Below are 15,983 nucleotides of genomic sequence, written 5' to 3'. Positions count from 1 at the left end.
CACCACAAAACCACAATCCAGACCCACAAAACTCACAACAACGCATCATGCGATAACAACACAACTAAATGCCCCAGAAATACAAAACTTGGCAACACAATGCAAAAGCCTTGCCTCCCAGTTGTAACAACACAACCACACCACAAAACCACACAGGACCCACAAAACTCACAACAACGCATCGTGACTATAACAACACAACTAAACGCCCCAGAAATACGAAACTTGGCAAGACAACGCAAAAGCCTTCCCTCCAGGTTGTAACAACACAACCACACCACAAAACCACAATCCGGACCCATAAAACTCACAACAACGCATCGTGACTATAACAACACAACTAAACGCCTCAGAAATACGAAACTTGGCACACAACTAAACGCCCCAGAAATATAAAACTTAACAACACAACGCAAAACCCTTGCCTCCCGGTTGTAACAACACAACCACACCACAAAACCACAATCCGGACCCACAAAACTCACAACAATGCATCGTGACTATAACAACACAACTAAACGCCCCAGAAATACGAAATTTGGCACACAACTAAACGCCCCAGAAATACGAAATTTGGCACACAACTAAACGCCCCAGAAATACAAAACTTGACAACACAACACAAAAGCCTTGCCTCCCGGTTGTAACAACACAACTACACCACAAAACCACAATCCGGACCCACAAAACTCACAACAACGCATCGTGACTATAACACAACTAAACGCCCCAGAAATACAAAATTTGACAACACAATGCAAAAGCCTTGCCTCCCAGTTGTAAGAACACAACCACAACACAAAACCACAATCCGGACCCACAAAACTCACAACACATCATGACTATAACAACACAACTAAACGCCCCAGAAACACAAAACTTGGCAAAACAATGCAAAAGCCTTGCCTCCCAGTTGTAACAACACAACCACACCACAAAACCACACTGGACCCACAAAACTCACAACAACGCATCATGACTATAACAACACAACTAAATGCCCCAGAAATATGAAACTTGGCAACACAACATAAAAGCATTCCCTCCCGATTGTAACAACACAACCACACCACAAAACCACAATCCGGACCCACAGAACTCACAACAGTGCATCGTGACTATAACAACACAACTAAACACCCCAGAAATACAAAACTTGGCACACAACACAAAAGCCTTTTCTCCCGGTTGTAACAACACAACTACACCACAAAACCACAATCCGGACCCACAAAACTCACAATAACGCATTGTGACTATAACAAATACAAAATTTGACAACACAACTCATCCACCTCCCCAATCACTACATTCACACTTGGCCTCCAAAAAAACAATTACAATAATAACGACAACAACAACAACAATAAGAATCAACACCATCATAGGCAAGAAACAGCCAGGCACTGAGGCTGAGAGGCCAGTCAGTGCTACACTGGGCCTCCAAAAAACAATACAGTAGCATCTAACTTATCCAACCTTCATGACCACCACAACAACAACAACAATAAACACCTACACGGGCAAAACAAAAAAAGGACTATTGTACCACAATAAAAATATAAACCGCACTCAGCAGAATCAGACATTACAACTAACAACAAACCAAAGACAACAGGGATCTCAAGCAATTATCAATCAACACAAAAATTGAAGAAGGTAACAGACTTCAAATACTACTACTAATGTGAGTATAAAGAAGGGTGGAGGTCACAGCATAAATACAACCTAATGTAGACTGAACAACACCACCAGACTAAGCCACAGCAACGCGTGGCCGGGCACAGCTAGTATATTATAATTTAAAATGGCTTTAGTGATATCAACTTATGGCTGTATTAAGGAGCTGTGGTGGCGCAATGGGTTAAACTCTTGTGTTGGCTGGACTGCAGACCTGAAGGTTGAGTTGCTGACCTGATGGTTGCCAGTTCGAATCCGTAAGATGGGGTGAGCTCCCATCTGTCAGCTCTAGCTTGCAGGAACATGAGAGAAGCCTCCCAGAAGAATGGTAACACATACGGGCATCCCTTGGGCAACGTCTCTGTAGACTGCCAATTCTCTCACACCAGAAATGTCTTGCAGTATGTTTTCAAGTTGCTTCTGATGCAATGGCTGTATTCTTTTCTAATTTTCATAATTGACTTCTAATTTTCATTTTCAAATACAGTAGAGTCTCACTTATCCAACATAAACGGGCCGGCAGAATGTTGGATAAGCGAATATGTTGGATAATAAGGAGGCATTAAGGAAAAGCTTATTAAACATCAAATTAGGTTATGATTTTACAAATGAAGCACCAAAACATCGTGTTAGACAACAAATTTGACAGAAAAAGTAGTTCAATATGCAGTAATGCTATGTAGTAATTACTGTATTTATGAATTTAGCACCAAAATATCACAATATATTGAAAACATTGACTACAAAAATGTGTTGGATAATCCAGAATGTTGGATAAGCGAGTGTTGGATAAGTGAGACTCTACTGTACATACAAACCTGCATATAGTCGTAAGAGAAAACAAACCTAACTAAAATACCATTTCTTTCCATTGAATTCTGTTTTCTAAAAAGTAGCTGTATAAAAAGTGGAAAACCCACCCAGAAATGTGACGGTTTCTACTAGTTCAAATATAACATTTATCTTGGGCCTTTGCTCAGTTTCTTAACATGGAACTCTTGTCAGATGCTGGAATTATTTACTCATTTCTACAGAAAAGGCTTTAAAAAGGAGATAAGCAAAAAAAAAATACAAAAAATTATTACAGCTGCAATCTTGCCACGCTTTTATGAAGATTCCCCACCCTCCTTTAAATATACTACACTCTTGGTATTACGGATCCATAATATGCAAATGTGCAGCATCATTAATATGCATTGGCTGCAGATCCCGTCTCTAATGGGGTGGGGGGGGCAGACGGCACAGGAATGCAAATGAAAGGCAATATATTGGAGTCAGCAAAATCTTAATGGGCCTTTGTAGACACCAGCCCTATTTCAAAGAGGGTTTGCCCCTTATTTATCCTTCAGAACATCCTCACTGCACTTTATTCTTCCTCGTTTTATTGGTACTGGCATGTTTAGGGACAATAAAAGCCTCAAATGATAATCTGTGTTTAATTGCTGCCTTTTTGGTAGAAGAAGCTGGAATAGAAAAGATGAACAAGAATTAAAAGCACGTGCTTCAAATGAAGATGGGTTTCTAGATTGAGGAGAATGAGAACAAGAAAAGAAAGAAGAGAGAAGAGGAGAGAACTGAGTAACCTATTAGTGATATATGTGTATGTAAATCTGACATATATCCACCTTTGTCTCTTTTTTGATCTGGTGCAGAGTGCTATTTCTTCAGTTTTTGTGTCCTGTTCATACACACATACACATAACGTCCAAGGGATGGGAATGAAATACCAATGGGAAGAGAAGAAAGTGATTTTTAACATGAAGATGCATCTGGACGGGGCTTTGAGGAGAAGCAGATCCTCATTTCTTCCCCCTTCAAAGCCAAAGACCAGTTTTGTCCTCCAGATCTGAATTGCCTCTCCTTTGCTTTAAGTGGTAAAGAAAATCATGCCTGATATGTATGTATGTATTTATTTATTTATTTATTTATTTAAAGTATTTATATTCCACCCTTCTCACCCCAAAGGGGACTCAGGGCGGATCACATTACACATATAAGGCAAACATTCAATGCCTTAACATAGAACAAAGACAAAGACAAATGCAGGCTCCGAGCTGGCCTCGAACTCATGACCTCTTGGTCAGAGTGATTTGTTGCAACTGGCTGCAGCTGGCTGCTCACCAGCTTGTGCCACAGCCCGGTCACTAGAAAGGACAATGATGCTTAGCAAGGAAAGAGAAGGACTGCATTCCAGATGGACAGACTTGATCAAGGAAACCACAGACCCGAGTCTTCAAGACTTGAGCAGGACAGTTGAGGATAGGCTGATTTGAAGGTCTCTTATTCATGGGGTCTTCATAAATAAAACACAACTTGATAGTCATGAAAAGGAACAAAGGATAGTAGACAGGAAGAAAGACTAAGAACGTGCTGCGTATTTTAGTTCAAGTTTGAAACAAGCTACCCAAGGTGCTAAAACTCTAGGCCTCAAATAATTTCAGCACCTTGGAGAGCTGCTTTGAAATCCAGCAGATTTGCCACCCCAATGATTTTGGTATCCCCAGCTCTCATTGAATATAGAATCTAGTATTTTCCAATAAAACCAAAGCTGTATGTGATAGGGAATGTGAGTGTGTAGAAGGGAATCAAAACAGGCAAACAGATATTTCTTTGCACAGTGTGTAGTCAAAACATTTACTTGTGGTTTGGTTTTGCATGTTGTAGACACAACTTGGACTATTCTGAAAGAGATATAGACAAAGGGGGTTTAGAAGCTTTGGACAGCTACTAGTCACTATTATTAGTCCTAATATTTTATCCCCAATATGAAAGCAGAGGTTGGATAAGATATCCTTTTTGGATGGCAACTCTGTGGATTCCTCTGCTAGACCCAGACTGCATAAACCATGTATTTGGATTTAACAAATAGAAATGTGTCAACCCATTGAAGATATTCAAGTTCTTCACCAGCTGTAGCTGCTGTGCTTCTACAATATTTAGGATTTACCAGAGTTGCATTGAATAATCTAGCAAATATCTAAAGAGGATACCTTCTAGGATTTTTTTAGGATCTTCAACATGAATGTATGGAAACTTCTGATAAAGGTTTTTCATTTTAAGAAGGTTAACTATTACACACAGTTTCCTATTTCCTCAGTAATTTCAGGAATGTATTCCTCTGGATACAACAGTTGAGTTATTTTGATCTTATTTCCGAAAGAGGCGGGCAGCATGGCTAGCAGTTAGAGATAGTGATAACTGTAGTTCAAAGTATTTCATGAGATTAAAGATTGCCCACTTATGGGTCAGAAAACATCAGGTTAGTTTCATTTGTCTAAAGCACTGATTCTTAAACTATGGTTCCTGACCCCAAATGGGGACCCCTTAGCTCAATGCTGGGGGTGCAAAAACTGGCAACAGTAAAAGGTTTCTGAATGTTTCAACTGTACTCTACAGAATGGAAAATCAGTTTGTTTGGCAGAAAGCTTTGCAAATGCTGAATTATTTTCAATAAATGTTTGATTTTATATTTATTTTATATACCTTTATGCCTGGGGTCATGTCAACATTTCTCAAGCAAGAAGGGGTCATGACTGGAAAAAAGTTTTTAAAATCCTTGTCTCAAGCACCTTGTCCATTGCAAAACACAATACTGATATTATAACAATGCATTATAACTGGATAAATCAATAATTGGCAACCGTAATATTCTAGAAACAAGAGAAAGAACTTAAAGGGAAGGCAGAAAGTTAAAATACAGGAAAAGGTTCATTCTGATTAATTATATATCACTGCAGGAGAACAGTGACAATGGCAAGAGCTCTATGATAACTGATATCCTTTGCAGTATATCACTGCCATCTTTGGAAAATCACAGAAGATATTTTGAGCTACAACTACGAGGGTGACCTTGATTGGAAAGGGTTTCCCATGTTTGTTAAACACTTGCCATTGGCTAGTAAAGATAGCCTTGCCCATCCAAGAAAGTGACACTGAATTAGATGGACCAATGGCTTGAGTCAAGACAAGGCAGCTCCATGTGTGCTCACATCCATAGGTCATTTGCCTCCCCGTTGATGGCATTAACAGCTGCTGTGCTCTAGTCATTTGTGGTTGGCCTGCCTCACTGTTTCTCTGGCCATCTGCCCACTTCGTTTTTGCCCATAACATGCAAAACATCCTCAACATTAATGGGTTTCCCCTTAGTGAATTGAGTGGACAGTGATGGCAAGTGATTAACCTTTCCAATGCTGGCACACTTCCAGAGGCATACGACCATTCTCTTGTTTTAATTTCCTACTGGAAATGAACTTGGGATGCTTTTGCTTGAAAGGATATGACTAACACGAGAATAGGTCCCAGCAGTGCCAAGCTACATGGGAGGGTTAGCTTTCTGGTAGCTGATAATCAGGAATGCACTTAGGCTTTGACCAGGGCAGCAGTCATGAATGATCTCAAGCCTTTTGGAATTTGACTGGGAGAAATCAGATGCCTCAGTTCTGCAGTGATTCAGCATGAGATCACTGTGGGATAATGGACCATGACAGCAAAGCCGAGTCAGCTGGTTGGTTTTGATCAGTCACATGAGAGCCAAGCAGGAGACACAGCTGAAGGACAGGGGACTGTGAACGGCAATGCTATGCAAGCAAACTACGCATTCCAGACAAACAGTCCTTTCTTGTGAAATAAGCATGCATTTTTCTCAAGATGGTCTTCTCAAATAACAAGATGGATTGGAAAAATCCTGTTTGTCCTGCATTTAAATATCTAAATGCAGGCACATATCTTATCATATAAACCTACTTATAGTGATATCAGCAGGGATTGACACTACATCTCAGATTTTAGTCTGAAAACTTCAGGATCTAGGATGATCCTGAACTACCAACCCTAGTGCTCCATGATCCAAGTATACACAACTGCATAACTAGAGTCCTTCAGATTAGTCCAAACTAGCATAAACCATTGAAGCAATTGTTGAATCATGCCTCAATATATAGATAAATTCAGTTGTTTTAGTGACCCTTTTCTACTTGAGACTAACAATATGTTTTAGACCAGTCTGAAAGGGTTGGACTGATGGAACTCCACTTACACAACATGAACTGAATATTTCCATTGTGTACTGGTCTAAAAGTACATCCCCATGTGTATGGGAATTTATGCAGAGGGCCTGTTTGGTGTGGTGCAGTGGTTTGAAAGTTGAACTAAGATTCTGGGGAAATTATATGAAGGCATATGACAACAACAAACACAGCCAAAAAAATCCAGCCCATAAAACCAGAATTAAAGTGGTGAAACTCTCATGCAACTCTTTGGGGTGGGAGGGTAGTATGGCTTTGGGCACTTCCACTGCCTACACTTCCTGTGATTTCCCCCTGAAATATCTTTTAGCCAAATACAAAACCTCATCTGACAGAGAGAGCTACATAATTGGACAGCAACCTACCATAACCTATCCAAAGATGAATATAAACGATGCGGTGTTACTTCCAAATGCATCAAAGAAAAGTCACAATGGTACAACTCTCAAAAGCACTGCAAAAGCCTGAAATGCTAAGGTGGAGCCCTTCAATGTCTGAAGCCTTTTCAAGCTTTGAAGGTTATTCAATCAGGGAGCTAAAGGAATGTAATTACAAAAACAATAGAAACTGTAAGATTCTTTAAACAACATACCATAAAAATAAGTTATTAGGAAAATGGTCAGTAAAATGATACAGTCTTAACTAAAATGGACTGTAACAATTAAAAAATTCTGGAAAGCCATTGAATACTAGAAAGAGTACATCAAAGAAAATGTTGCAAGGTGCCCAAAGTTTGCTTGCACTATTTTTATGTATAAAGTCATTAATTTATCAGCTTCGTTATCAGTTTGGCAGGAACACTGGTAGATTTTACATACACATGGATCCAATTGTGCCAAAAGTTACATGGACACAGCACCTGTATGCCTTTGAAATGTAAGGGCCAGCTCTGTGCCTTATCATGCAAGCCACAAAAAGGGTGAATAATAATAATATTGATACAAGTACAAGGAGATAAGCTTGAAGGGCATCTGATTTTGTGTTTGGGCCCCAACAGTTCCCAGGTTAGCCCTGGTCTTAACTTTCAAGGCATTGAGAAAGTAGTAATGGAATAACTAACAACAAAAAATTAGCGTGAAGAAATACAGCTTTATGTTGTTGTAGGATGAAATTAGATTTTAGAGTAGGTTGGATAATGCTGATGAGATCTTTTCTTTTATTTCCTTGTGCTCTGGGGCCTTCTTCATGCCTTGGAGCATTGAAGAACTAAAGTGTGTGTGTGTGCCTGCATGTGTGCATGTAAAAGAGTGATGTAGTGACGGAAGAAAGGAAGGAAGGAAGGAAGGAAGGAAGGAAGGAAGGAAGGAAGGAAGGAAGGAAGGAAGGAAGGAAGGAAGGAAGGAAGGGAGGGAGGGAGGGAGGGAGGGAGGGAGGGAGGGAAGGAGGGAGGAAGGAAAGTATCCTTAGCAGTAGAAACAGAGCCAGTGTATGATGTACTGCTTAGAGCAGCATTTTCCAACTCTCTCCTGCCTTCCAGATGTTTTGGAACATAATTTCCCTAAACCCTACATTATGGATACAAATCATGTATGCCTCCAGCTGTTGTTCAACTGCACCACCCAGCATTAACCATATCTGAAAATATACACAACCCCCACCCCTGCCCTAGGTAGTATAGCCACCAGTCAAGGCCGTTAAGATTTGCAGTTCTAAACAGATTGACATCAGATTAGGGAAAGTTAGGATTAGGACTGGAGTAACCTGTATTTTGGGGCCCCTGGTGGCACAGTGTGTTAAAGCACTGAACTGCTGAACTTGCAGACCAAAAGGTCCCAGGTTCAAATCCTGGGAGCGGAATGAGCGCCCGCTGTTAGCCCCAGCTCCTGTCAACCTAGCAGTTCGAAAACATGCAAATGTGAGTAGATCAATAGGTACTGCTCCGGCAGAAGGTAACGGTGCTCCATGCAGTCATGCCAGCCACATGATCTTGGAGATGTCTATGGACAATGCCGGTTCTTGGGCCTAGAAATGAAGATGAGCACTAACCCCCAGAGTCAGTTACGACTGGACTTAACGTCAGAGGAAACCTTTACCTTACTAATTTGTATTCAGATCCCTACTTATTCATTAAGGTCACTTTCATTGTAAACTATGTCATAGGTTTATTGTGAGAGTAAAAGAGAATACAGGGTGGACAGAAGAGTATGCACACAGTTTCTGAATTCCTCAAAGGAAGGACTGGTTATAAATCTAAGAAATTGGTGAGAAATGTCAATTGGCAAAAACAGTGCCACTGAATTCATTGTCACAAATTCGTATGCCATTAAACATGGAAGAAATGAAAGGACATCTGGAATAAGTAGATGGAGTATCTGATCATGGGTCTTTCCACACTGTAGTATCATAACAATCTGATTCCAAGTTAAGAGCCAGCACGCCAGCCTACGGAATCCTAGGATTCACAGTTTGATGAGGTGCTTAGAATTTTAAAGTGTTACACCATTAGAACTTTAGAATTTTATCTAGCTTACCGACTCCCCGGAGAGAAAGTGGCACATTTTGAGAAATGCTACAGAGGAAAATGGAATGATCTAGGCTTGCTGTGGGGCCATGTATGGCTCGTGGGGCGGGTCCAAGGGAAGATATGAAATTGCCAACCCTGCTGTTGTTGTTCCTCTTTCTCCCCCTTCTCCTCCTCCTCCTCCTCCTCCTCCTCCTCCTCCTCCTCCTCCTCCTCCTCCTCTTCTTCTTCTTCTTCTTCACTTCTTCTTCTTCTTCTTCTTCTTCTTCTTCTTCTTCTTCTTCTTCTTCTTCTTCTTCCTCCTCCTCCTCCTCCTCCTCCTCCTCCTCCTCTTCCTCCTCTTCTTCCTCTGCTGCTGCTGCTGCTTCTTCTTCTTCAACAATCTCTCTTTGCAACCCAAAGGGCTTGTTTTATGGGAAATAATTCACTACCTCCTTATACGATGATTTCAGTTCCCTCAAAACTCATCTGTCATTTCCAAGCATCCCACCAGGTTTGGCAGAAAGTGTGGGGCAGCATGAAAATGCCTGGGTACCGGTTTATCCCTCTAGCAAGATGCATAATGTCAACATCATCTTTCAGGGTATACAAACTGACCCATTGATAATCTAGCCCTCTGCAGAACTATCATCTAAATGTTGTGGAGCCTCTGGTGGCCTAGGGGATAAAAGCCTTGTGACTTGAAGGTTGGGTTGCTGACCTGAAGGCTGCCAGGTTCGAATCCCACCCGGGAAGAGCGTGGATGAGCTCCCTCTATCAGCTCCAGCTCCATGCGGGGACATGAGAGAAGCCTCCCACAAGGATGGTAAAACATCAAGACATCCGGGCATCCCCTGGGCAACGTCCTTGCAGATGGCCAATTCTCTCACTCCAAAAGCAACTCTGGTTGCTCCTGATGTGGAAAAAAAAATCTAAATGTTTATCTGGCACAATTCTTAAAGGGTTACAGCAGTGCTAAGCCCCATTCTCATACCAGAGAGCATAACATGCCCTCCTGAATAGGCCACATCAGGAATTCATTGCATTAGTTTCCTTGACTCCTGATGCACCTCACATCATCCGTCTTGCTGACTCATTGACTTGTGACGTCTTTCCTGATGATTCTGGAGGATCATAATGACATTTCTCCCCATATTTTCCAATTACATCTCACCCTATTCGCCCCCACCCTTTTGCTCCAATATTTGGAGTTAAGAAAATGTATTCCAAGCTCATTTAAAGTCAAAAGCTCCAAAGAAGCAAGGGTGAATAAATAACATCACTTCTCAAGGAAATCTCACACAAGCTCTGCCAAAGGAAAGAATTATGGCAAAAGTGAAATGCCTTTCACTTTGATGGCCATATAACATATGATCATTGTTTTGAAGTGGAAAAAACACAAAACACCCCCCACCCCACTCAAAAAAGTATTCTAGCATATTTTTGTAGGCTATGTGTTTATGTCCTTCAAGGGGCTTATGGGAAAATTAGCCTTCTCCACATGCATAACTCAGAATACATAATTGTGTTATGACATACCTTCAGGGACCACAATTTTATATTTAGCTCCAGTTGGTGGACTTCCAGTGTAGAACCACTGAGTTGGAAAAGACCCCAATGGTCATCTGGTCCAGCTCTACCTCACTTTGAGACTGTGTGAAACATTTTTTATCATCAGGAGACTTTCTCTAATGTTTAGGTAGAAACCCCCCTCTATAGTTTGAATTTGTTGTTCCATATCTTAAGTCTTCAGGGCAACAGAAAACAAGCATGTCCCTCCTCAATATGACATCCTCTCAAATGTTTAAACATGGCTATCAAATCCCCTCCTAATCATCTCTTATCCATACTAGACATACCCAACTCTCTATGCTGCTCCTCATAGTTTTCAGGCCACTTATGATTTTGGTCACCTTTTTCTGGACACGTTCCAGCTTGCCAATATTGTTCTTGAATTGTGATGCCCAGAATTAGATACAATATTTCATGTGAGGCCTGACCAAAGCAGAAGAGGATGGTACTGTACTATTATTTTCCTTCATCAAGACACTCTACTCCCTTTAATGCAGCTTACTTGGTTAGTTTGGTTATTACAAATATAACAAAACAAATTCCTCACTGCTGAAGGACACTATATTTTTTTTCCAGTGCCCAGTGGTAGCATTACAAACATGTAGAACTTTTTCAACAGAGAGATTAACTATCTCCAGATGGAAGTCTATTATCTATCTGTCTATAATCATTTATTAGCGTTATACTCTGTCTATCCCCAAACCAAAAACCACTTGATCTTCTGAATCTTCCCACCCAGACTCCAAATGTCATAACATTCAATATTATATTGAAAAATGTAAGTAAAAGTTGTGGAGGAATACCAAACAGGACCAGGAGCACGTGGTGATAGACAGGATAATTTCCAACCTTTCTCTCTCTGCTTTGAACCTGATGTAAATGGGAAAGGAACTCTCACCATAATGTGGCAAGAGAGGAAATCATTAAACTCCTCCTTTGCGAACCCTATAGATCCAGTCACCTCAGGGCTGCTATTTTATTTACATGAGAAAACAGGCATGCTAACTGCATTAACACAGATGATGCTACATTTTCTTTAAGATAATTCCATAGACGTGCCTTCATGTTCTTCAAAAAGTTAGATTAGGTTTGCACATCATAATATCATCAGCAATCCAGGAGTCACTGCAGTACCTATGACATCCCTTTGACTCATACAGATTTATTCCAGAAAATTACTGCAATCATAGGCCACATGGCCAGATTTTGATCAAGGAATGACATAATTTGAGTATATGAGAGAGTGAATCTACTTCCTATTAGTCTAATTAAAATGTGTTTTGCTGTTGTCAAGGTAATGGCGACATGAGTTTGGATGATAATAATGTTGGGACCGAAGAATTAATAATTCTATTATTGTACACCATCACCAATCTTACATCATCCAAAAATGTGTCTTGTCATTGTCCTGTCTAAAAATGCATAGCAAAGTGGTTCATTGTCTCCAGGAGCAAGAAGATCCAGAATTGGTCCCCCTTTCTTAATGTAAATTTGTGATCAGGATATCGTCGAGTAAAAGGAAATGGGGTTGGGGAGTCTCTGTTAAATCTGGCAAGGCAAATGCAGTATCAATCATATTAGGACCAAGCTCTTGAAATAAGCTGGTCCTATTCTCTTCAGAGAAGATCTGAGAAATAGGACCTACTTCTTGTACTAGTGTTTCCAGGTTTTCAAAATAGTTGTTCAAAAATCATGACAAGGTGATGAGTGTCGGACACTAGTCATGGTGTGCCCAGTGGCTGCCACTATTACGAGAACAGGGCAGCTGTGTAGTGGTGCCAAAATGGATTTGGCACCACGGGATGCTTAGGACTCCTTCCTACCTCTGCAGCAGCCTGGGGGCTGGTGGTAAAAATCATCCTTATGCTGTTATGGAATTTGATATCTCAAATCATCTTTAAGATAAGATGCCTAGGTATAACCATCCAATGATTCTGAAGTCAAGGTTCAAATTCCTGCTTAACCATGTAAACTCATTGTGTGAGTGTTGGGCCTGTTATATACTATCAGCCCCAGAAAAACCCATGATTGATTCACCTTAGGGTCAACATTAGTTGGAAACAACACCAGAAACTGTTCACATGAAAGGTTAAGTAGGACCATCATCTGGCCAATTCCTAATGCACAGTGGAAAAGACCCCTGTCAATCATAGTGACTGCTGACTGGTAAGTGGGAACTGGAGGACATTCATAGCCCTAAATGAAAGGATATGAAGGGTTCATTAATGCAAAACAGTAATTCTTGGTTACATAATCTCAACTATTCAAAATGATCAATAGCATTTGAAAACATAGAAATCAACTTTGCACGGGCATGTATTTGAATATTTTAGCCCTTTCTTTGCCTCAACTATGCCAACATCCTAGTTGAAGCTCCAAAATATTAAGTCTCACCAGTATACTTACATATTAGTCAGGGAGAGTGAAAGTGTACAGCCAGGCAATTGTATGAAGGAGTTCTCCCAGCGCAGCCTTCATTGCCAAGCAGTGGGTTTTTAAGGTGTGATAGCAGAAATGCACAGGGGTGCTACCTTGCAGCCATTGTACAGGCCTGTAAACTGTTGTGTACAAATATACTGAATACTTTCTTACATAACCCTGGAGAAAAAAAATAACTACTGTAATTTTTTTTCATGTCAGGAGCGACTTGAGAAACTGCAAATTGCTTCTGGTGTGAAAGAATTGGCTGTCTGCAAGGACGTTGCCCAGGGGACGCCCGGATGTTTTGATGTTTTACCATCCTTGTGGAAGGCTTCTCTCATGTCCCTGCATGGAGCTGGAGCTGACAGGGGGAGCTCATTCGTGCTTTCCTCAGGTTGGATTCAAACCTGGCAGCCTTCAGATCAGCAATCCAACCTTCAAGTCACAAGGCTTTAACCCACTACGCCATCGAGGGCTCCTACTCCCATAATGCTCAGTCATGTTAGCATAAGTCACCATGAAGATTCAAGCCAAAGTACAATCTGATATATATAATAAAACCAGGAAGGAAATGAAGGTTGGACTCACAACAAAATTAAGACAGAGAGTTGGCCTAGGAAGCAGAAACATCACTGGGTATAATATGTAGCTATTGATTCATTTGTGAATATACAGCAGGCGTTTGTAGATAAATAAAAGATCCAGTGTCAAAATAAATTTGCAGGGAAAATTCCTTTCAGCGATGCACATGACTACTCTATTCTTGAGAAAAAGTGTGCTGAAATCCTTGGCTGAAATAGCTATAAATGTGTGTATGTGTTTTCAGACAGGAGGACAGATGGATAATCCAGAAATGAGTGGGACTGTAGCTGACACATGCAGAGCTGCCCTTCAGCTAAGGACTACAGAGACCGTGCCAACAATTTGTGAGGCATCAGGCATTTGCTCAGAGAACCAAAGCAGCCCCAGCAAATCCCAGGAAGAGGAAGACAGAGTGGAAGATGCGGCAGGTTTAATGCTTTGCACAGCACAACTGCTGCTCCCTGTTGGATTTCAAATCTCAGCCGAGCTGTTTATGCCTTAATAGTGGCAATATTTTACTCAGGAAATATGCAAGCGGGTCTCTCTCATGCAAGAAGAGCCAATTCAGCCTTGGCACTGGGTTTTATTTGAAGTTATAAGCCTGCATTGAGGTTGCAGGGTTGGGCGTGGGTTAGGGACGCTTTCAAGATCAATGTCCTAAAGAAGGAAAATAAATCTACATCCAGTAAATCTTCCAATGACTTTGTCCATTCTGTGTCCATAAGACTATTACAAAAGAACATGCTTGCTTATCTTTCTGTTTTCCATCACTGATGATACAGATGTGACCTGGTCTCCCTGTCTCATTGTTCTTTTTCTGAATAATATACAAATAAATGCTCACAACTCAGAAATGTGTTCCAGTGGGTGGCCTTCCATGATAACGTTTCATTCTTGGGGAAAATGTGTCCATCAACATGTAGCTTGTGAGAAATTTGTAAAATAAAGCATACTGTATATACGGGAGAGCAAGTACCTGAAACATCAATTCCCTGTCTAACAACCTGATACAGAACAGGTACAAGATGAAAAAGCAGGATGAATTCAGAGAAAGTCAATACAACTCAGACTGGGAACCTTATCACCCAAGGCAGATCAAAAAGCACAATAGCTCCAATATAATAGTGCCTTTGGTAATAGCTTACCACATGTTGTGGATCTTATTTTGCTGTCACATGGGAGACTGTTTTTAAAACTATTCATTTTACTAACCAGAAAAATGTGTTATTGACTTTTCCCACTTTTGTTGTGCTGGGAATTTCTGTGTGAAAGTTCAGTGGCACTGTGGTGCTGATTTGGTGGTCAGTGGACAACGTATCTGATGGATGAGAGATCTATCACCTTTCTGGCATCTCTCTTGCTGCAATGGTAGAAAGCCAAGGTGTGCTAACACTTTGTTGGGAGGAGGAAAGGGAGGGGAAATTGGATGGATACCCCACCCTTACTGTGTGGGACTTGCAAGAGACAACCGACTGGTTGAGATCCCATTCATCAAAGTGGGATGACTGGAGTGCTGAGACAAGAGAGAGAGAGACAGACAGACAGAGAAAAAGTGGGGAGCAAAAGTTCCCGCTTGATGTGAAAGAGAAAGATGTGGCAAAGGGAAGGCAGCAAAGTGGGGGAGGGGGGGGAGGAAAACTTCAAGTGAAACAAAAAGCCCACCTCCAATGACCAGTGGGAAAGAGGACAAGATGCATATGCGCATGCGCGGTTAGGGAGCACCCACATGCACACCACCACATTAAATACACATACAACTCTGCACATCTCACGCTGCTCCTTTTAGTATCAAGGTACGATTATTGGTTTGGAAGACTATGAACTCTTCTTCATTTTTTCTATTTTTTACTAATAGAAAGGAAAAATTATAATGCAACTATTATAAAATAAACAATATCATAATTTTTTTTTTAAAAAAACCCACCCTACTAATCTAGATTTTTTTTGTGTGTGTCAGAAGCGAGCAAGTTGCTTCTGATGTGAGAAAATCAGCCATCTACAAAGACGTTGCATTGTGTTGCCATCCTGTGGGAGACTTTTCTCATGTCCCCACATGGGAAGCTGGGGTTGACAGACACGAGCTCATGAATTCAAACCGCCAACTTTCAGATCTTCAGGTCAGCAGTTCAGCAGGCACAAGGATTTAACCCATTGCACCACCCACACTAATCTAGAGGAACTCTCCTTCAATTGATGGCTTTAGGAAGCATATCCTCTAACATTTCACAAGTAAATACCAGGAGACGTGTGGATAAGCAACACAA

At 40.9% G+C, this 15,983-nt stretch overlaps 1 long non-coding RNA gene across 1 annotated transcript in view; it reads left to right on the top strand.

Annotated features, from left to right (window-relative positions):
* LOC134298786 (uncharacterized) overlaps positions 1-14,841 on the top strand; it is a 38,349-nt gene extending 23,508 nt beyond the window's left edge. Inside the window, exon 3 of the long non-coding RNA XR_010005867.1 lies at positions 13,964-14,841. This is a non-coding gene — a long non-coding RNA (uncharacterized LOC134298786). The remainder of the gene's footprint in view (positions 1-13,963) is intronic.
* Positions 14,842-15,983: the final 1,142 nt, after the last annotated feature.

The sequence above is a fragment of the Anolis carolinensis genome, chromosome 4 (assembly GCF_035594765.1).
Source record: "Anolis carolinensis isolate JA03-04 chromosome 4, rAnoCar3.1.pri, whole genome shotgun sequence".
In the NCBI taxonomy this organism is placed as follows: Eukaryota; Metazoa; Chordata; class Lepidosauria; order Squamata; family Dactyloidae; genus Anolis; species Anolis carolinensis.
This window is presented reverse-complemented; position numbering and strand designations above follow the sequence as displayed.